The 22,959-nt window shown below is 34.4% G+C and overlaps 1 protein-coding gene and 1 non-coding gene across 7 annotated transcripts in view; both read right to left on the bottom strand.

Moving 5' to 3' along the window:
* Positions 1-22,959, bottom strand: part of Csmd3 (CUB and Sushi multiple domains 3) — a 1,205,819-nt gene that overhangs the window by 851,012 nt on the left and 331,848 nt on the right. The gene's annotated exons all lie outside the window — the stretch shown is intronic.
* On the bottom strand, positions 19,545-19,648 carry LOC141422009 (U6 spliceosomal RNA). Its single transcript, XR_012446678.1, has one exon. It is a non-coding gene; the product is annotated as a U6 spliceosomal RNA (small nuclear RNA).

Raw genomic sequence — 22,959 nt, forward strand, 5'->3', positions numbered from 1 at the left:
TAGAGAAATTGGGAATAAATTTACATTATTGCATTTAAAAATATTAAAACTGAGCAAACATATTTTTTAAATATCTTATTTTCAAATATTAGATTAGGAACTGTGATTATAGAGAATACAGAGCAAAGAGGTAGAGCTGTGTGATTGCATGGTTTATTCTCTAGAGACACATTCTTGATCACAGAACAAGAAATGGAAGTACAAGAAGAGCATAAAGTTCTCGGTGAGCTCTGCAGACAGAGTTTAGAAAGTGTCCAGTGACTATAAGTCATAAAGCAGAATTCCAAAGAGAAGGAAACTTTGTAGGTACAGGAGTAAAAAAACATCTGCTTGGGCTCAGTCTCCTGAGTATTTATTAAAGAGTAATAAATGAATGAAATCTTATTAAATCAAGCAAAGAGCAACTAGGAATCTATACTTTGAATGGTTCAGGTACTGTGTTAGAGTGACAAGTCCTCTTTAAATAGCAGTGCAAACTACAGATGGATGGATTTCATTATGGGGAGTATGGTATACATAAGGTATACTTTACTCTAAAAATGCCTAAAACACATCTTAAAAGGCACAAACTAAGCTAAAAGTAACTTCACTATGTAGTAAAAGAAAGTCCATATTCTTTAAAGGAAGATAACTAAATCCAGATATTCGAAACCTTAAAATTTACGATGTTCAATAGGTAGCAAAAATTACTAGCCATGTCAAGAAAACATACAGATATAACATACCCAGGAGAAAAACCATAACAAGTGATATGAAAATATGGAGATGATATTGCACAAAAAGGACTTTACAGCAACTATCATAACTTTTCAGCTACTGTAGAAAGGGTTCGCAAGCAATAGGCCAGACTAAATTTGACCAGCAACCTGTGTTTGCATTATCTATGAGCTAAGAATTATGTTTAAATTTTAAAGGTTTATAAAGACAGATGTATAGAAGCACATCAAAATAAAAAATGTATAGCTAGTAAAACTGCCCAAAACATTTACTATACAGCCCTTTACAGAAAAATGTAGGTACAATTAAGTGATTAAAAAAGAGAAGAAAGAAAAGATAATAAAAAACTTAAGGAGACAAAAAATACATAATTAGATGTTTAAATAATGCTAATGGAATCTTACAGCACAGTAAAAGATAGTGACCTTAATTGCATGACAACAGAAAATATTCAAAATGAAGTAAAGAAGAAGAGACAGAATTACAAAATAATAAATTTCTAGTGCAGGAAAGTATCAACAGATAAATACATTTGTTACTGAAGTTCCAAAAAGAATTATAGGTTAGGGAGGGATCATAGAATTATTGTTGAAAATTTATAGCCAAATTATTTCCAAGTTTGTTGAGAAAGAAAAATCCACAGATGTAAGAATCAGAGGTGTGTGTGTGTGTGTGTGTGTGTGTGTGTGTGTGTTACTGCAGCTGTGCCCATAGCTGAGCACAAATTCATGCTCCAATTCCACCTATGAGGTTACCTCTGGGAGGCAGCTGCTCAGCTCAGCCAGGGCATATTTTTTACTGCTCTACTCCCATAGGTGAGACTAAGAAACTCTGATACATAGACTGTTGTAATTCTGATAAATATATTGTCTTGTGATTGAGGTACAATTGCAAACTTTGCCAGCCTATGTCACCTATAAGATCACTCGTGTTATTTTCTTTCTTACTCTCTATATGCTGTGGTCTTGGGGAACCTTAGAGGTTGCAAATTGGTAAAGTCTTTTTTCAGCTTGAATATTTAAAATAAGGTCAGTTAGAAATGAATCAACTTAGGATGTAACACATTTGTACATGCAAGCAATGCTAGGAACCTCTCTGTATAGCTATCCTTATCTGAACTAGCAACAACTCTTTGTCTTTCTCATTATTGCTTACACTTTTTCTTCAACAAAATTGTAGATAAGGTCAGAACAGATTCTGCCTGGAAGCAAAGGGGGGTGGGGAAAGAGGGAGGGAGGGAGGGCAGAGGGGAGAAATGGCCCAAACAATGTATGCACAGATGAATAAATGAATTAAAAAAATACCACTGTCCCTTTAGAATGCAGATTCTAAAAAGGCAGCTTTTTTTCATATCATGTTTCTATTATTTTAAAAAGACATATACAGCAGGGAGTCCATATGAATTTATTGAGTACAACATGGTATGACAAATCAGTAAATATATTACTTAAATTTATAATCAAATTACACAGAAATAATGTTATAAATGAAATAAAATGTCAAAATAATGTGGAAGGATGAAGGGAGTTGCCAAATAACATTTTAATAAGAAATTATGTATGTTATAGGTCAAAATCTTTATTCTAAGAGAATAAAGAAAAAGCATAACTGGGAAATTGCTATTGTTGTTTAGCAATGGACACTGGTAGTGAATTTTTATACTGTTCTTCATGTTTAGTTTTTAAAAATTTTCCCCTTCTCTCTTCAAATTCCTCATGTATTTATCTTTGTTTAATATTTGTACTCACATATTTCATAATGATTCCTTAATTGACTGCAATATTGCCTTTTGAAACTTTTTTACTATAATTAAATTTGTTTAATGTAAAAATTAATGTGATTCACTGTTATATTTGTGTACATGCATTTTTATGCATGTGATCATGTCCATCTGTCCTTCTTCTACCCTTTGTCCCCCTTCCAGTCTTGCCTTTCACCCAACCCCTTTTCCAATCCCTTATAGTTTATTTGCTAATGTCAAATAATCTTTTTGTTTGTTTGTGTCCACATAGAAAAGAAAGCATTTAATCCTTTTCTTTCTGTGTCTGGCTTATTTCACTTAACATGATGTCCTTCAGCTCCATTCATTTTTTCTGAAAATGATAAAATTTGATTCTTCATCTTCTTCTCCTTTTTTTTTTTTTTAATGGAGTTTGGACTCATGCCTCATCTTTGCTCTACTAGTTGAGCAATACTCCCAGCACTTTTTGCTTAATTTATTTTTTCAGGTAGTTTCTTCTGCTAACTTTGCTTGGTACTGGCCTCAGACAACGATCCTCCTATCTCTGAGTAGCTGGGATTACAGCCATTAACCAACATGTCTGACTAATTTTATTATTCTCTATGACTAAATAATACTGTGTTTTATGTATATATATATATATATATATATATATATATATTTATTTATACGTATGTTTACATGCATATATATAGATTTTTTTGATTTATTATTAAAATCTTTCCCTAAGTTCACCAATGGCTTTTTTTTTTTTTTATGGTACTGGGGTTTGAACTCAGGGTCTACACCTTGAGGCACTCCACCAGCCCTTTTTTTGTGAAGGGTTTTTTTGAGATAGGGTCTTGTGAACTATTTGTCCACTCAAACCATCATCCTCCTGATCTCTAGCTCCTGAGTAGTTAGGATTACAGGCATGATCTACTGGTAACCAGCTTACCAATGGAAACATGGATGTTCAGTGTTTTATTTCTTTTTCTAATTGAGCCTTTCCATTATATTTGACATTGTAATTAACTAATTCCTTTGAGAAATCTTTGTATTTTTATTTTTATCTTCCTTGTAAACTGTTTTAGAACTTATCTAGATTCTTCTTATTCATCTACCTCATTTTCTCCTGTTTTTCTATTATGTATGTGAGAGTAGTGCTTCCACAGCTTTCCCTGGTCATGATTTCTGCAAAAGTGATAGCTACTCTTTTATTTCAAATAGTCTCAAGGTATAGTGATAATTATGCAGTTTATGTTTTTTACTCAACCTTCTTAACCATTCAACTGTTGAGAGAACTCTATAATATATACAAAGAATATCAGCTACTTTTAGTAGCCATTATTCTTTACAAAAATTAGTTCATGGCAAAGATTTGATTTTAGTAATCAGGATTAATGATTCTCATTTGGAGGACACACAGTCTATGAACAAATAAAACTGAACACATTGTTAATATTTGTATATGAGGAAATTTGCTTTCTACATGAGTTAAAATGTTATGAGACAAAACCATGAGTATGGGTGTATCAATATTTTTTCAGCCAGCTTGTATATCCTTACCAATGAAGCATTTAGAATGACACCATGAAGCTGAGGACTGTTTGATAGGAAATGGGAAAGTGTGACTTCAGTCATGTCCAAGTTTAGTCTATAATGCTGTTCTTTGAAATCCTTCTTATGATCTGAAATGACATGGTCGATGGCTTCAGTCTTTCTCTAGACCCATATTGTATCTCATCAAAATTAATATGTTGAAATCCTATCTTCCATGGCAATCATGCTATGGGGTGGAGTCCTATGGTAAGTAGTTAGATAATGAGGGCAGAACCCTCAAAAGTGGAAATATTTCCTCTATAAAATAGGTACCTCTTCAATTATATGAAAGCATAGCAAGATGCCTGAACAATGAACCAGAAAGTGGGCCCTCTTTATTCAATAAATCTGCCAGTACCTTGATATTTGATTTCCTGAATCTAGAACTGTGAGAAATAATAGTCTGAATGTATTAGGACAGAAAATTTTAACTATGAAGTGTGGATGCTACTATTGAATTCACAAAAATTTTAAGAAATTGCTTTGGAACTAGGTAATAGAAAGAGCCTGGGGGAATTTTGAAGTGCATGCTGGAAAATGTCTACACTGCCCTGAATGAACCACTATGGAGAGTTGTGGTGAAGACTCAAAGAAAAGGAGAACTACAGAGAAAGAAGCTTAAGGATATGTAAATAGTCATGAAAAGAATGATGGTAGAAACATGGGCCAGTAAAGACAACTCTGATGAGGTCTCAGGAAGAGCTAGGAAACATTGGAAACTGGAGGAAAACTGATCCTTGATTATACAGTAGCAAAGACCTTGGCTAAATAAGGTTCAGATACTCATGTTTTGCAGAATTTAGAACATGCACTTTATGTATAGGATATTTTATTGAAGGAGTTTCTTAGCAAAGTGTTCGAGATGTGACTTGGATTTTCTTGAATGCTTGTAATAAAATGTGAAAATAAAGAAGTGTTATAAAGATAGATTTCTGTAGCTTAAGATTTATTATTATTCGTTATTCTAGAACTTTGTGTTATTTGGGACCTGTTACCCCTTTTCCCTTTCTTATTTCTCCCTTTGGGATGGGAATGTATCCTAACTCCTACTCTCTGTCAGACCCATTGTTTTATTTTGGAAGCATATATTTGATTTGATTGGTTCACGTCACAGCTGGAGAGCAATTCACATCATAAAGAATGGCTCTTGTGTCTCATCCAATCAGATTTAGATGGCATGCTTAACTTTGGATTTTGAGTTGAATCTAGAAAGAGTTGAGGACTTTAGAGCTATTGTGATGAGTTGAACTTAGTTTGTATAAGAGAAGAACATGAATTTCAAGCTGTTAGAGTGAGAATATCATGGTCTGAATATCTGTTTTCCCCAAAAAATTCCCATATAGAATCCTGTTCCATGTGGCAATGGTCTAGGTGGTCAGACTCTTTTAGAGGTAACTAGTTCATGAACATAAAGCCCTCTTAAAGAGCATTAATGTTCTTATAAAACAGGTCCTCAGTTACTGGTTCCCTTTCTATTGTGTGTACACACAATAGCAAGATGCCAATTTTTACAGAAAGCTCTCCTTCACCAGACATTGTTTCTTCTATCACCTTGATCTTCAACTTCTCAGGATTGAGAAATGTGAGAAATCAATTTCCACTGTTCATAAGTTACTCTGTTAATGGTATTTTCTTATAGGGGCTCCATTAGTCTGAGACATTCCTTACAATTTATTCCCTAAATGGAGGCCAATCTCTTAAGAAATAGAAATCATATCATGTCACACAAACAATGCCATATGTAACATTCTGATACCTTTTTTTTGTATTTGTGGCAAAACCAAAGTCCTTAGTATGACTTTAAGTGATCTTTTATCAATAGACTTCTTACTAAAATAACACTAAGCACAGATGGCAATAACATCAACGTGGGTCACCCAAGCTATAATTTATAATGCATGGGTAAGAAATAAATCTTTACTGAGTCAGACAATTGGTAAGTCAAGGTTTGTTTATTATTGGTGGGTAAGATGTTAATTACAGACAAATAAAATTCCCTTGTTCCAGAACACATTATAAGAAATAATTTTTTTATTACTAAGGAATAAGTAATTCTCAATTTTGGATTTATTTTTGATGTAAGATTGTGTTGCATTCTTTCTTGCATGCCAGATCACTAGGCAATCATTTTTGTTGTTTAGTTTTATAAATCCCATTTAGTCATATTCAAAATCACATATCTCTATGCTAATCTTCTTGAATATGAATAAATGAAAGCTAGTGCAAACATATCAATCTATTTTATGGAAGATATGACCCATTTAAACATCAAAAATCTGATCCTATAAGCAGAGGCAATGTCTATTCTTCTCACAATTATATATTAATTGCTTAGAAATTTGCTTAGCACATAAAAATATTAAATCAAATAGCAGTATATTGGAATCTACCATTTACTTTATATGGACATGAATGATTTTGTACAAAATGAGAGCATTTCTTTCTTCTAAATCTTATTTAGTGATTCATTGATTTTATCATTTCAGAAATAGATTCAAATCATTTTATTAAGAAACACTTCTAACTGCATCTAACACTGTTCTTCTAAAAATGATAATAAACAATCATTAAAAGGTACATTTCTATCTCATCTTTCAGATAGGTATGAGGTGTTTGAATTCAAAGATTATGTGGAATTTAACTAATATTAACTACAGATTCACTCTAGTAGTACCATCAACTTTAACTATATATAAACCACTCAGTATATATTTTTTAATAAGCTTATAAAATTTCTTGCATGATTACTTGAGAGTCAGTATCATTTTGAGATGAAAAGTGGGTTCTCTAGGGCTATAAAAATCTGGGGACAAATCTGACACTAATAATGTGAACTAAATTAATTTACTTAAAGTTAAGTTAGTTGGTTTCTTATTTGTAACACTGTCATTATTCTGATAATACAAAATCATTGACTTAAATGTTGCCAGCTGTCTTAGTTATATATTTTTTGTCTTATCAGAATCATAGAAATCATGGAAGCTTTACTTTTGTAGGTGAGAAGAGTTTCTTGCAAGGTGACAGTACAATTGACTTGTTACTCCCTCTGGCAAAATAGCCACAGCAGGGGGATTGAGAAGGCACTCTCAGCCCCATATATTTCATTTCTCTTTTGCCATCTCTGCTAGTTAAATGACAGGTTCACTGCTGTTGCTTGTTTCTCATTTTCTGCTACAAAATAGAGTAGTAAGAAGATAACATAAAGCGAGAAAAAAAAAAAGTAGATAGCAAACTCTTGTTTGCAAGAAGCCCCTTGAGAAAGGCAATGTATGAGAACACTTGAAGTATAATTTGAAGAATTCTTCAGAGGTTAAGCATTGGCTTCTTCTCAATTTGCTCCTGAATTTTGTATTTTAAATATCAGTTTGATTTTGAAATTATTTTACCCCTAATGAAACCCAGGAAGTTAGATTTTTAATGAAACATAATATAGCTGACAGTTTAGGTGAATAATAGCTAATATTTATTGTGTACCCAAAAGCACTGTGATAAGCCTATAAAATAGAGCATCAAAATGAGTGGAAATTTGTGAAAAATGTATGCATGTATTGAAATATCACACCGTACCTAATAAATACATACAATATTTAAAAATTGTATATATGAAATAGATCTTAACAAAATCTTAAAGGGGAAAATAAAATAAGACAATTATTTTCCTTATTTTATAGGAGATAAAATTGAGGCAAAGAGAATAAATGCAGTAATTTGTCTAAAGTCATGCAATTTAAAGTAGCAAAGTTTCAAAGAAAGTCTATGGGAGAATAGCCTAAATCCAGAACACATTGTGCTTTTATAGTTATGAAGTGAGAAAAAGTCAAGAATATAGCATATGAATACACATAGTGGCAAAGATGAAATGGGGAAATGGAGGGAGATATCTAAAGGAGGAATGAAAGCTATGCAAAAGGAGGGATTCCAAGATGGCAGCTAGAGGGAGGAAGCAGAAAGTGTGCCTCTTACAGTGAAATCTTGGAGAAACGCTGGAGACACACCTTGCAGGCAAGGCCACCAAGAAGAGGCAAAATTTTGACCCCTGCACACCTCCAGCCTGCGCAGAGAATCTCCACTTCACGTTAAATGGAAAAAATAGAAGGGCCACTGGGCTGCCAGATGCCCACACCCAGACGGCTTGGGAAGACTCGGGCAAAGTGAGCTAAGCAGTACACGGTACTTCCACAGACAACCCTGGGCCAGATCAACATAGCCCCCTGGAGAGACAGACCTTCACCCAGGGAAAAAAAGAGAAACAGAGTAATAAGCAATAAGAACAATAAAGACACATAGCAAAGAGAGTGGGGCGCCCTGAGCTATGAAGAGGCTGGGAGGGGAATCCCTCATGGAACTGTAAATAAACAAGCTGGGCCAGACAGGCTCTGGTGAGAGCGGGGGTGTACGCCCAGCAACCAGGAGTGGGAAAGCTTGTGAAAACTCCACAGAAGAAGGGGGAAGACCCACCTCCCACATGAGCTGTAAACAAACACAGTGACTGGCAGGAGCACCAGCACACGCCCAGCAATCAGGAGTGGGGAAGCTTGTAAAAGTGGCAGTGGAAGGAAAACTCCACAGGAGAGGGGGGAAGACCCACTTCCCACATGAGCTGTAAATAAACACGCTGGCCTGAGAAAGCGGGTGCATTGTCCCCTCGCCCAGTGTGCGTGGAAAGGGGAAAGCTTGTAGCAGCAGCTTGAGCACAGGAGAACTCTGAGTAAACAAAGCCTGCAGGGTGAGGGGAGTGTTAAGCTCACCCCAGAGATCTGCATAAATAACACCTCCAGCAACAGCAGGCTGACAGCAGTGGGCAGGCAAGACACAGCCGCAGATAGCCTTTCAAAGACTTGTTTCCAGACTCTTTTTTTTCCTCTCTCCCTACTTTTGATGAGAAAACAACCGAACTACACCTGCATGGTGAAAAACTTACTGAAACTGTATTGCATTTGAACTTGGGACACTTGGTGGGCTTTTTTTTCTTTTTTTTTGTTCAGTTTTGTTCTACTTTATGTCTCCCCTTTGATGAGACAACTACAGAACAACATCTGAGGCACCATCTCCAGGACTGCAGGCTTAGGGACGAACACCAAAATTATTAAGACTGAAATTTCATTGCATTTGACCTTGGAGGTTTTTATTTTTTATTTTTTATTATTTTATTTTATATATTTTTTTTATTTACTTATTTTTTTATTTTTATTCTTAGCTCTGCTCTTATTATTTTTTAATTTCAATCCTCTCTCTGTCTCTCTAATGCCTTTTCAGCTTATGGTTGATTAGTACACTGTCTCTCCCTGTTTATGTCTTTGAAACTTTTTTTGTTTGTTTCTTTGTTTTTTTTTTCTACTTAATTATTTGATTTAACTTCTTTGCTTTCCATCTCCTCTCACCCTTCCATTCTAACTATCACTAGTGCTATTATTACAAGTCAGAAAATACTTAATTGCACACAGTACAGGGACAATAACAATATCAAGGGCAATGATGGGAAGACAGAAAAAAACATGGAAACCAGTTTCCTCACAACAAAAAATTAGTATGGGAACCAGAGGGAAATGAAGAAAACAGATACTCATATCCAGACTCCAACAAAATGAAGATAAACTATGCCAAAGAACCCAATGAAGCCCAAAAGAATAATTTAAAAGAAGACATACTGCAGGTACTCAATGAGAATTTTATAGAGATGATACTGCATATGGTCAACCAAAATGTACAGGAGACACTCAAGAAATTCCAAGACAACAAAAATAGAGAACGTGAAAAAGTAAAAGAAGAAATAAAGGAAACCATAGAAGCACTGTATAAACACCAAAGTGAAACAGAGAACATGATTAATAAAAAGATAAATTAACTCAGGACAAAAATAGACAACATTAAAGAGGAAACAACCTAGGATATGGAAAACCTCAGAAAAAAGAACAAAACAGAATTGCAAAACAAAACAGAAGGCCAATCCAGCAGAATAGAACAAACAGAAGACAGAATCTCAGAACCAAAAGATGAAATGGTAATTAAAGGAAAAACCAAAGAACTATTAGTTAAATAACACAAGACCTGTGAAAAGAAAATGCAAGAACTCACCTACTCCAACAAAAGACCAAACTTGAGAATCATGGGCATCAAAGAAGGAGAAGAGATGTAAGCAAAGGGAATGTGTGATATATTCAACAAAATAATAACAGAAAATTTCCTAAATCTAGAAAAAGATATTCCCATACAGATGCAAGAGGCCTCCAGGACACCAAACAGACCAGATCAAAATAGAACTACCCCACAACATCTCATCATTAAAACAACAAGTACAGAAACTAGGGAAAGAATATTCAAGGCTGTAAGAGAGAAAAAACAAATAACATACAAAGGCAAACCCATCAAAATCACAGCAGACTTCTCAACAGAAACATTAAAAGCAAGAATAGCATGGGGTGAGATCTTCTGGGCACTGAATGAAAATAACTTCAATGCCAGGATACTCTATCCAGCAAAACTATCATTCAAAATACATGGAGCAATAAAAATCTTCCATGATAAGCAGAAACTAAAACAATATGTGAGCACAAAGCCACCACTACAAAAGATTCTTCAAGGGATTGTGCACATAGAAAGTGAAACCCAACATAACCATGAAAGGACAGGCAGCACCAAACTACAGCAAAAGAAAAAGCAAGAAAGTAGAGAATAACCTCAACTTAGGTACACACAATCAAACCTTCAAACAACTAAGTCAACTAAATGACAGGAATCACCACATACCTATCAGTACTAACACTTAATGTTAACAGACTTAATTCACCCATCAAAAGGCACCGCTTGACAAAATAGATTAAAAAGGAAGACCCAACAATTTGTTGCTTCCAGGAGACCCATCTCACTGACAGAAATAAGCATAGGCTTAGGATGAAGGCTGGAAGAAGATTTACCAAGCCAATGGCCCTCAAAAACAGGCAGGAGTAGCAATACTTATCTCTGACAAAGTAGACTTCAAACCTACATTGATCAAACAAGATAAAGAAGGACATCACATACTAATAAAAGGGGAAATAGACCAAAAGGAAATAATAATTATCAACCTATATGCACCCAATGTCAATGCACCCCATTTTATCAAACATACCCTGAAAGACCTAAAAGCATATATTAACGCCAACACAGTGGTTGTGGGAGACTTTAACACCCCATTATCATCAATAGATAGGTCATCCAAACAAAAAATCAATAAAGAAATCCACGATCTAAAATATACAATAGATCAAATGGGCCTACTTGATGTCTACAGAACATTTCATTCAACTTCTACACAATATACATTGTTCTCAGCACCCCACGGAACCTTCTCCAAAATAGACCATATCCTAGGGCACAAAGCAAGCCTCAGCAAATATAAGAAAATAGAAATTATACTATGCACTCTATCTGATCACAATGCATTAAAACTAAAACTCAACAACAAAAGTAAAGACAAAAAACTTGCAAACAGCTGGAAAGTAAATAACTCATTGCTTAATGAACAATGGGTCATTGATGAAATAAAAGCGGAAATTAAAAAGTTCCTGGAAGTCAATGAAAATGAAAACACAACCTACCGGAACCTATGGGACACAGCAAAGGCAGTCCTGAGAGGAAAGTTTATAGCCATGAGTGCATATATTAAAAAGACTGAAAGATCCCAAATCAATGACCTAATGATACACCTCAAACTCCTAGAAAAACAAGAAGAAGCAAATCCCAAAACAAATAGAAGAAGAGAAATAATAAAAATAAGAGCTGAAATCAATGAAATAGAAACAAAAAAAAAATACAAAGATTTAATGAAACAAAAAGTTGGTTCTTGGAAAAATAAACAAAATCGACAGACCCCTGGCAAACCTGACTACAATGAGGAGAGAAAAATCCCAAATTAGTAGAATCAGGAATGCAAAAGGGGAGATAACAAGAAACACCATGGAAGCCCAGGAAATCATCAGAGACTACTTCAAGAACCTATATTCAAATAAACTTGAAAATCTTGAAGAAATGGACAGATTTCTAGATACATATGATCATCCAAAACTGAACCAAGAGGATATTAATCACCTGAATAGATCTATAACACAAAATGAAATTGAAGAAGCAATCCAGAGACTCCTGAAAAAGAAAAGTCCAGGACCTGATGGATTCTCTGCTGAATTCTATCAGACATTTAAAGAAGAACTGATACCAACCCTCCTTAAACTGTTCCACAAAATAGAAAGGGAAGAAAAACTGCCTAACACATTTTATGAAGCCAGTATTACACTTATCCCAAAACCAGGCAAAGACACCTCCACAAAGGAGAACTATAGGCCAATCTCCTTAATGAACATTGATGCAAAAGTCCTCAACAAAATAATGGCAAACAGAATTCAACAACACATCAAAAAGATCATTCACCACAACCAAGTAGGCTTCATCCCAGGCATGCAGGGGTGGTTCAACATATGAAAATCAATAAATGTAATAAACCACATTAACAGAAGCAAAGACAAAAATCACTTGATCATCTCAATATATGCAGAAAAAGCCTTTGATAAGATCCAACACCATTTCATGATAAAAGCTCTAAGAAAACTAGGAATAGAAGGAAAGTTCCTCAACATTATAAAAGCTCTATATGACAAACCTACAGCCAGCATTACACTTAATGGAGAAAAACTGAAACCATTCTCTCTAAAATCAGGAACCAGACATGGATGGCCACTATCTCTACTCCTATCCAACATCATACTGGAATTCCTAGCCAGAGCAATTAGGCAAGAAGAAGGAATAAAAGGAATACAAATAGGTAAAGAAACTGTCGAAATATCCCTATTTGCAGATGACATGATCCTCTACCTTAAAGACCCAAAAAACTCTATTCAGAAGCTTCTAGACACCATCAATAGCTACAGCAAAGTAGCAGGATATAAAATCAATATAGAAAAATCATTAGCACTTCTACACACTAACAATGAGCAAACGGAAAAAGAATGTATGAAAATAATTCCATTTACAATAGCCTCAAAAAAAATCAAATACCTAGGTGTAAACCTAACAAAAGATGTGAATGACCTCTACAAGGAAAACTATAAACTTCTGAAGAAAGAGATTGAGGAAGAATATAAAAAGTGGAGATATCTCCCATGCTCATGGATTGGTAGAATCAACATAGTAAAAATGTCGATACTCCCAAAAGTAATCTACATGTTTAATGCAATTCCCATCAAAATTCCAATGACATTCATTAAAGAGATTGAAAAATCTACTGTGAAATTTATATGGAAACACAAGAGGCCACGAATAGCCAAGGCAATACTCAGTCAAAAGAACAATGCAGGAGGTATCACGATACCTGACTTCAAACTATATTACAAAGCAACAACAATAAAAACAGCATGGTACTGGCACAAAAACAGACATGAAGACCAGTGGAACAGAATAGAGGACCCAGATATGAAGCCACACAACTATAACCAACTTGTCTTTGACAAAGGTGCTAAAAATATACGATGGAGAAAAAGCAGCCTCTTCAACAAAAACTGCTGGGAAAACTGGTTAGCAGTCTTCAAAAAACTAAAACTAGATCTACATATGTATATCACCCTATACCAAGATTAGCTCAAATGGATCAAGGATCTTAATATCACATCACAAACTCTAAAGTTGACAAAGGAAAGAGTAGGAAATACTCTGGAGTTAGTAGGTACGGGTAAGAACTTTCTCAATGGAACAACAGCAGCACAACAACTAAAAGATAGCATAGATAAATGGGACTTCATAAAACTAAAAAGCTCCTGCTCATCAAAAGAAATGGTCTCTAAACTGAAGAGAACACCCACAGAGTGGGAGAAAATATTTGCCAGCTACACATCAGACAAAGGACTGATAACCAGAATATACAGGGAACTTAAAAAACTAAATTACCCAATAGTAATGAACCAATAAAGAAATGGGCAAGTGAACTAAACAGAACTTTCTCAAATGAAGAAATTCAAATGGCCAAAGAACACATGAAAAAATGCTCACCATCTCTAGCAATAAAGGAAATGCAAATTAAAACCACCCTAAGATTCCACCTCACTGCTGTTAGAATAGCCATCATTAGCAACACCACCACCAACAGGTGTTGGCAAGGATGTGGGGAAAAAGGAACCCTCTTACACTGTTGGTGGGAATGTAAACTAGTACAACCACTCTGGAAAAAAAATTGGAGGCTGCTTAAAAAGCTGAACATTGATATACCATTTGATCCAGCAATACCACTCTTGGGGATATACCCAAAAGACTGTGACACAGGTTACTCCAGAAACACCTGCACACCCATGTTTACTGCAGCACTATTCACAATAGCCAAGTTATGGAAGCAGCCAAGATGCCCCACCACTGACAAATGGATTAAGAAAATGTAGTATCTATACACAATGGAATTTTATGCAGCCATGAAGAAGAACAAAATGTTATCATTCACTGGTAAATGGATGATATTGGAGAACATCATTCTGAGTGAGGTTAGCCTGGCCCAAAAGACCAAAAATCATATGTTCTCCCTCATATGCGGACATTAGATCAAGGGCAAACACAACAAGGGGATTGGACTTTGAGCACATGATAAAAGCATGAGCACACAAGGGAGAGTTGAGGATAGGTAAGACACCTAAAAAATTAGCTAGCATTTGTTGGCCTCAACGCAGAGAAACTAAAGCAGATACCTTAAAAGCAACTGAGGCCAATAGAAGAAGGGGACCAGGAACTAGAGAAAAGGTTAGATCAAAAAGAATTAACCTAGAAGGTAACATACATGCACAGGAAAGTAATGTGAGTCAACTCCCTGTATAGCGATCCTTATCTTAGCTAGCAAAAACCCTTGTTCCTTCCTATTATTGCTTATACTCTCTCTTCAACAAAATTAGAGATAAGGACAAAATAGTTTCTGCCGGGTACTGAGGGGGTGTGGGGGAGAGGAAGGGGGTGGAGTGGGCGGTCGGGGGGGGTGGGGGCAGGGGGGAAAAATGACCCAAGCATTGTATGCACATATGAATATTAAAACAATAAAAAAAAGAAAGCTATGCAAAAGACACAGATAGCAGGCATTGTCTTTTTCACTTTTTCTCGAAAGCCCTCGGAATTAGGCTAAAGCACACATTATAACAAAAAACTATATTTGTAGCAAATTTCTATCTCAATTTTTCATCTTCTATATTATAATTAGAATCTATAAGAAAATATTTAAATATATAGTGCAGGATTTCAAATGGTTACCACAATGGGAATTCAGAAAGCACACTAAATTTCAGATTTGTTTTGAGTGTAAATTGTAATTATAGGATTACTGATTTATGAGAATAAAACTATCATTATAGTACTTCTATTGCGTATTGCTATTATTACTGTGAATTTCTCTAACGTGTATTTAAAGAAAGTATGCTAAAGTTTTATTAAGTATTTAATTTAGATAAGACATGCATATGCATTACATACATAGGTTTTATCTAATTGCTTTTAAATTAGCAATTGAGAAAGCTTCAGCCTAAAATTCAATTCAAAATATGTGTAGATACATTCACCCACATAAGCATGCATATCCCCAAAATGCATAACAGAATTATAATGGATTCACCTAAAACCTGCTTAAACTATGATTTTCTAAAAAATTTCAGGGACTTATGCAATATGATATACAAAATTCTTATGGGCTAGTTGTGGTGGCATATGCCTGTAACTGCAGATTCTTGGAAGGGTGAAATCAGGAAGATCATGGTTGGAGATCAACCACAGCAAAAAATTGGCAAGACCCCATTTCAACCTAGGTTGTGGGAATGGTGACCTGTGCTGGGGTCCCAGCTGGTTGGGAGGTATAGTAAGGTCAACCTCAGGGAAAAACATGAGACTCAGTAAAATCACTAAAGCAAAAAATGGCTAGGGTGTGGTAAAGCACCTGTGAAACAAGTGAAAGTCTCCGAGTTCAAACCCCAGTAATCCCAAGGAGGAAAAAAAACACTCCCGTGAAATTCATATTTGAACTACAGCATTAACAAATTGTATAACATGCGAAAATATTTCCTTCTTATTAACAGTTGCAAGTTTCACATTTGTAAATTCCTTCTAAAGTTAAATCAATTAGGTATATCTTGTCCTTGAATAGTATATTTTTTCTGAGTCTTAATGTTTTTTCTAAAATGGACAGTTTTTTGTATTCTCAAATATGTACCTATACATTCTGATCAACAGGGATCAATATGTATTTTCAGAGTGAGTTAATATGATTGTTATTTCATCTCTCTTTGGTCTCTGTTTTGCCACCATTATTTATGAATATGAGATGAAATGAAAAGGAAAACTATACATATCACCAAATAATTTTAGTTTGTGTTTGTCCTTTAGCAATAGTGAGATTTCCTATTGCAAAACCAGGGTTTAAATATATACATGTGCATGTGATGATCTATAATTAGACTTTTCATCTACACAACTTTAAAATTCAATGTTTTGAAGAAACAAAGTGAAAATTCTAATATCAGTAATGAATGATCGTTGTTACATGTAAAATTGCACAGCATTTTCCTTTAATTTTTAAAATAAATTTCAATACCTATCTTGTGTAAGTACCATAAAAAGCATGTAGCAGATTCTAATATAGAACAAAGCTTAATACAGCCAAAATCCATTCACTAAAAATTATATCTAATCAGTAGCTCAGCTGTTAATTTCAAGCTGTATTTTGTTCATCCAAAGCTTTGCCACCTTCTACTTAATCTGGATCACCCTTTCAGGATGTCAGTTACCATGTGGCTAGGGAAAACAAACTACTTTTTATGGAGTTCAAAGCCAATTATAACTGAGGAGATAAGTCCAAAGCCAAATGTAAATTTGCTTTGGATACTTATACTTTTGGGATAACTTTTTTTGTTGGCAACATAAATGAAAATTTGGCTCCACAGTCACATAAAAGGTGAACAGGTTATAAGACACTCACATTTACATGAAGGCCCAGAAACAGCAGTGCTTACTTTTTTAAAAATGGTTAATTTTAGTATCATCCAAATGTCAGTGAGCCAGTTAGTGAGGTGAAGCTGCACTTTAAATGATGTCCAAAGGCTTTTTTATACAGTGTTAACATTTGCATAAAACAGCTTTTTTGTGCCTTATGTTTCCAAATCAATTTAGCTTTGTGTGCTAATATTTTACCAGAACCCTGGAGATAAAGAAGCATGCAGGTCAGCCATGTATGCTGCTAATTCCTGAAGGAAACCCTCACTAAAAACCAAAAGATTGACACCAGACGAGATTAGCAAAAGAATTAGTTATGCACAATCAACTGTGTTAAATACTGGGGGGAAAAAAACCATCTGCTTCTCTTGTTCTTCAGGAAAAGGCTATCAGGGTGGAGTGCTAATATTTCCAGTGCATATTATTATTATGTGCTTCTGAGTGAGCCATTGTTTTCTCTGAAGATGGATTTATTAGAAGTAACTATCATCAATTGTATGAATGCTACTAATGAGGCAGGCAGGTGAAAGCTATACTATCCCTGCTATTTAATCCCAGTCCGAAACCCAGAGACTTCCTCTCAACAGTTTATAGTCTCTTGCTTCCAATCTAGAACTGGAGAGGCTTTTGCTCCTCAAAAATTCTACATAGTGACTAGAAATTTCCAAATCAAGTAAAAAACAAACAAAATATAGTCAAAGAGTAAACCCTTTCCCTAAAGGGCTCATTATCTAAAATTGTTAAAACATTGATTGAAATCCCACAAAAATAGCTAGAGATATTTAAAGCTCAACTTCTGAAGAAAAAAGGGAATTTAGTCACAGTTCTTTGTTAGGATCTTAAAGAATTATAATAAAAATATGAAATCTTTAAAATATACATTTCTTCAAATAATTCTCATGCCATCTAATATTTCCAACCCGAATCTGGGTTATTTGGGTGGATTATTTTATTACTATTAAGAAATAAACCATGGAATAAGAGATAAATAATAAAAAATGGTACTACATAGTTCTTTTATGCTTAGTTCATCTCTTTCCCTCAGATAGACATCAAGAAAATAAATCATCTTGGTTGAGGTACTTATACGTTTTTTTCTTCAGACAGACTCTTTCTTTCTATTTGATGTCTATAGGAACATAACTAATTGTCATATGTACAGGGTTTAATAGCTTCATTGATTGAACATATATCATATGCACATCTTCTATAGACATTTTACTGGTATTTTTTATTTAAGCTTTATTCACAGGTCTGGTTTACAGTAGAGGAAATTATCTGAGAGATGTTAAGAAATCTATGGCTATTTTACCACACAGAGAGAAAAGTATCTAGATTTAGATAAATTGTGTACATAATGTTTGCTAAGCAAAATACTGTCTCTTCCAAAAGATAGCGTCCCTGGATTTTATTCTTTTATGTAGCAAAAGATAAATCCCAAACTGCAATTAAGGTTGCTAATCAGCTGTTGTAATTAAGGTGCATTTAAGTTTGTTGATCAAGTAATGAGGATGTTACCACGGATTATTGCAGCAATCTCCATCAAATCAATGAATCCTTAAAGATGGAAGAGGAGACAGAAGAAGGAATTACAGAGAGATGGGCTTTGAAGATAAAAGAAGCGTGCCAGGAGCCAAGGAATGAGGTAACCACTAGATGCTGGAAAAGAAGAGAACCGATTCATTCCTACAGCTCCAAAATGAAATGCAGCCCAACAAACACCATAATTTTAGGCTGGTGAGAAAGCCCTCATATTAACAGAGCTTTAATACACTAAAGATTTTTTTCTTAAAATGTCACACCCGTGGTAATTTGTTAAAGCAGCAATATATAATGCAGAGGTTTAAACATGATTTAATGGTTTCTAAATTATTTTGAAATCACAAAATTGTCAGTTGGTAGGGAGATAGGAAATAAAGCAGAAAGAACAAGTCTCTCTCATGACTTTTAAGTGTCATTGGCTCATGGTTTATCCATGGGCTTATTGACCAACTATTTACTGTTGTTAATGAATCAGACTTAGTGAATTCACATGTTAATTTGTAGATTTCAATTTAGAAAATGCCATTTTTGCATGATGGAGAACATAACTCTCAGGTTATGACTAGTGATATTTATAGAAAATAACCAGTTTTATATTTAATTAAGTAAGCTTGACCTAAAATTGCCTATAAATACTTACCTTCTCTATGCAGATAATGCTGCAATAAACATGCATGTACAGGTGCCTTGGTTGTAACTTGACTTACATTCTTTTCAGCATATCCCCAGGAGTAGAATTGCTGAACCATATGGCAGTTCTAGTTTTAGTTTTTTGAGGAGCCTCCATAATGCTTTCCATAGTGGTTGTACTAATTTACATTCCTTCCAGCAGTGTATGAGGGTTTCCTTTTCCCCACATCCTTGCTAACATTCATTGTTTGTGTTCTTAAAGATAGCTATTCTAACAGGAATGAGGTGGAATCATAACATTGTTTTTATTTGCATTTTTTATGACAAGGGATGTTGAACATTTCTTACATGTTTTTTTTTAAATATGGAACACTTCACGAATTTGCATATCATCCTTGCACAGAGGCCATACTAATCTTCTCTGTATAGTTCCAATTATATATGTGCTGCTGAAGCAAGCACTCTTATATGTTTTTTGGACTTATTTCTTTGAAAAAGTTTTGTTCAGTTTTTTTGCCCATTTCTTCATTTCTGCTACTAAACTGGAGAAAAGAAGGGTGTAACAGGTCCTCCCTGGGGGGAGGGAGGGGTTGGTAACCATGGGAGGGAGAAGTAGGTGAGGAAATGGTGAAGGAGGGTGAATATAGTACAAATACTGTGTGCACATGTATGTAAATGGACAAATGATACATGTTGAAACTATTCAAGGAATGGAGGGAGAAGTGATGAAGGAGAATGGTATGTGTGTTGGGGGTAAATTCCAGTATGTTTCAAATATGTCAATATTTCATATATTGTAAGAACTTTTGTAAATGCTACAATGTATTCCCACTCAGCACAACAATAAAAAAAATTTAAAAAGTACCTAGTTTCTCTAATACTCTTGGAATGGTTTTAGTATCTTATGGGGGTCTTTATTAATGAGCTAAGCAAAATATTTTTCATTTTATATTTTCAATATACAGTTGTGCTTTATGAATAAAACATAATGATAATTCAGAAAATTAGCTTGTGTGCCAAATCTTGCCTGTTGCCCATTTTTGTAAGTAAAACCCTATTGTAACTCAGCCAGAACTATTTATTATATATTGTCTCTGGCTTTATCCTGCAATATGAGAACTGAGTAGATTTCAGAGATACTTTAAAGTTCACAAAACTAAAGCATTTACTCTCATTATTACAGAAAAAATCTGTCACTCCCTGAACTATATACAATTCTTAAATTAAAATGAGATAGGTCCAAATGCTTCATATCTACACGTTCCTTTTCAAGCTATGTATGTAATTTCACAAGCATTCCTATAAGTAGAATACTAGGCTGGTTACAAGTTATTAAATTTCCTAGGTGTTAGTCATAGGATCAAAATGCATTTTTACTTCTCACACTATTATGAATAATCACCTGTAATCCTATGGATCTTTTCCTGAACATAAAGAATGTGGTTGTAGCACTGCCTAGTTGAATCATTTTCTTTTTTTTTTTGTGGTTAGTCCTTTTTTTTTTTTTTTTCTTTTATTATTCATATGTGCATACAAGGCTTGGTTTATTTCTTTTCAACTGAATGCTTTGTGAGGTTGTAAGATACTTCCACATTTGTAGATAGTGCATAATACTTAAGTGTACATTTGGTCTCTTATTGGATAACCCCTTCAGGCTTATCTTGACTCCAAATCTGTCTCTTGAGCTATAGATTCATTCAAGCGACTATTTATAGAATGTCTATCTCAACTTAAATAATGTAAGGACATCTTACTCTTAAAAAATCTGCTATTAACAGTTTTACCCCCTTCTACCTTAATCTATTTTCATACTTGGGAATCATTTTTTTGTATCGTCATTAGCCAAAGAAGAACTTTGAAATAAACCTACTTCTTCACTCCTTTCTTTGCTTCTGTACCAAACATGTGGTGGCCCATGCTTTCCCATGTATTTATTTATTCATACTTATTTATATCAATGCCATAAGGATAAAATGAATAAATTAAGGCAAATAAAAAAGAAAAGAAAAAGCAAAGCAAGAGTGGGTAAAGATTATATACAAAATGCATACAGTCTATTATTTTATTATTCACTGAATATCTCCACATCTTTAGAATCATAGCAAATAGAGATGATCAAGTCACATCATTTATAGAATCCATAAGACACATTGTCAACATGACACATAGACAAACTTATTTCATTCTCTTAGCATCAGAATAAATTTCTTCTGGATATGTATAAAAACATCACCGTATAGTAATAAGGACACCATACAAAAAATGTTTCATGAGATCATTTCTCATTATATCCCATCAATAAATCTAGTGGATAAAACAACCATATGGGATTCATTCCACTGATTGAAATGAGTAATTCTTTCCCAAGCATCCTTTAGTTTTCCATAAATGTCACTTTATTTTCAGTCAAATGTTTGATAAGTACAGAGAGACTAAAGATTAGAAGCCACAGTCCTTGAAAAGTACCTGGGTTGCAAATATTTTGTTTTGTATTAAGAGTCAGCAGTGATCAGGAAGGCAGATAACATGTTGACCTATTTGAGAAGTGTAATAAAGATGCTTGCTTGAAAAGAGACCTTGTCATATCAGGATTTTGTCCTATTTGCCATCTCTCATTTCACTCTGCACCACTACACTCCTGTGTTATTGCTTCTTCCTCACTTCTCTCAAAAATGTTTCTACTGAGTTTTTTTCTATTAATCTATACTAGCATTATATTTCTAAAATATGTATCTGATTATCTTACTGTCTATGACAGTGTTGATTTCTTTCCAGTGTCATCCGGTCAAAGGTTAAATATGATAGCCGGGGCCCTAAAAACATACTGCTATAATTACACAAGGACTACATGTAGAAACCTGAAGTACCTTGGGCTCACAGGTGTGTATGACTTATTTAATGCCACCTCTGTGTATGTATTCAGAGTCACATTTATTACTTATATTTTATTCCCAATCAGAGACAACAAATATCTTGAAGGACTGGAGGATAGAGCTAAAAATTTGAAAACTGTCAGCATACAAATGACATTTAAAACTATTTAGCTGTGTTAAATCATATTGGGAATGGATGTAAATAGAGAAGAGTAGGGAAGAAGATAGGAAAGGAGAGGAGAGTCAAACTCTAAGAGGAAAGAAGTAAAGATTCTAAGATATTCTAAAGTGATAGTTAAGCAAGATGAGGAAAAAATCATAAAGAACAAATTGTGGGAAAAATTGGCCAGAAAAGTAAAGTTAAGCAAGGACTAAAAAGACTTTTTGAAATTAAGCAAGGACAGTGTTCCAAGATGAAAAGTGAGAAATCTGACATTGGATTGGCAACTTAAGAGTCATTGGTGACTTTTAAAAGACTAGATGAGGGAAAGCCTAATGAATAGGACAGGAAAATAAACTGGGGAATAATGACAATTCTTTTGAACATTTTGTGAGAGGCTGTTTAGAGATTATTTGTAATGATTTGTAGTAAGGCAGATATGCATAAGAAATAGTAGAATGATCCAATCCAGTGAAGAAGAAAGATGCAATAAATTTTCTGTGTTCAATTACAATATAATTGACCCCATTATATCAGCAATGTACTTGAGAGCAGGAGGCACAGGAATGGTGTAACACTTCAAATTCACTAAACCTTTTCACATTTATTACTTTATTTCATCAACTCTATGAAAAGCAGTGAAGTTAAATAGCCAGCAGAGCTAAGAAGCAATGAAGCTCAGATTCAAAATCAGGCATTCTGGCTCCAGATTCTCACAGTACAAGGATAGAGCTAGAGAT

The sequence above is a fragment of the Castor canadensis genome, chromosome 3 (genome assembly GCF_047511655.1).
Source record: "Castor canadensis chromosome 3, mCasCan1.hap1v2, whole genome shotgun sequence".
Taxonomy (NCBI): Eukaryota; Metazoa; Chordata; class Mammalia; order Rodentia; family Castoridae; genus Castor; species Castor canadensis.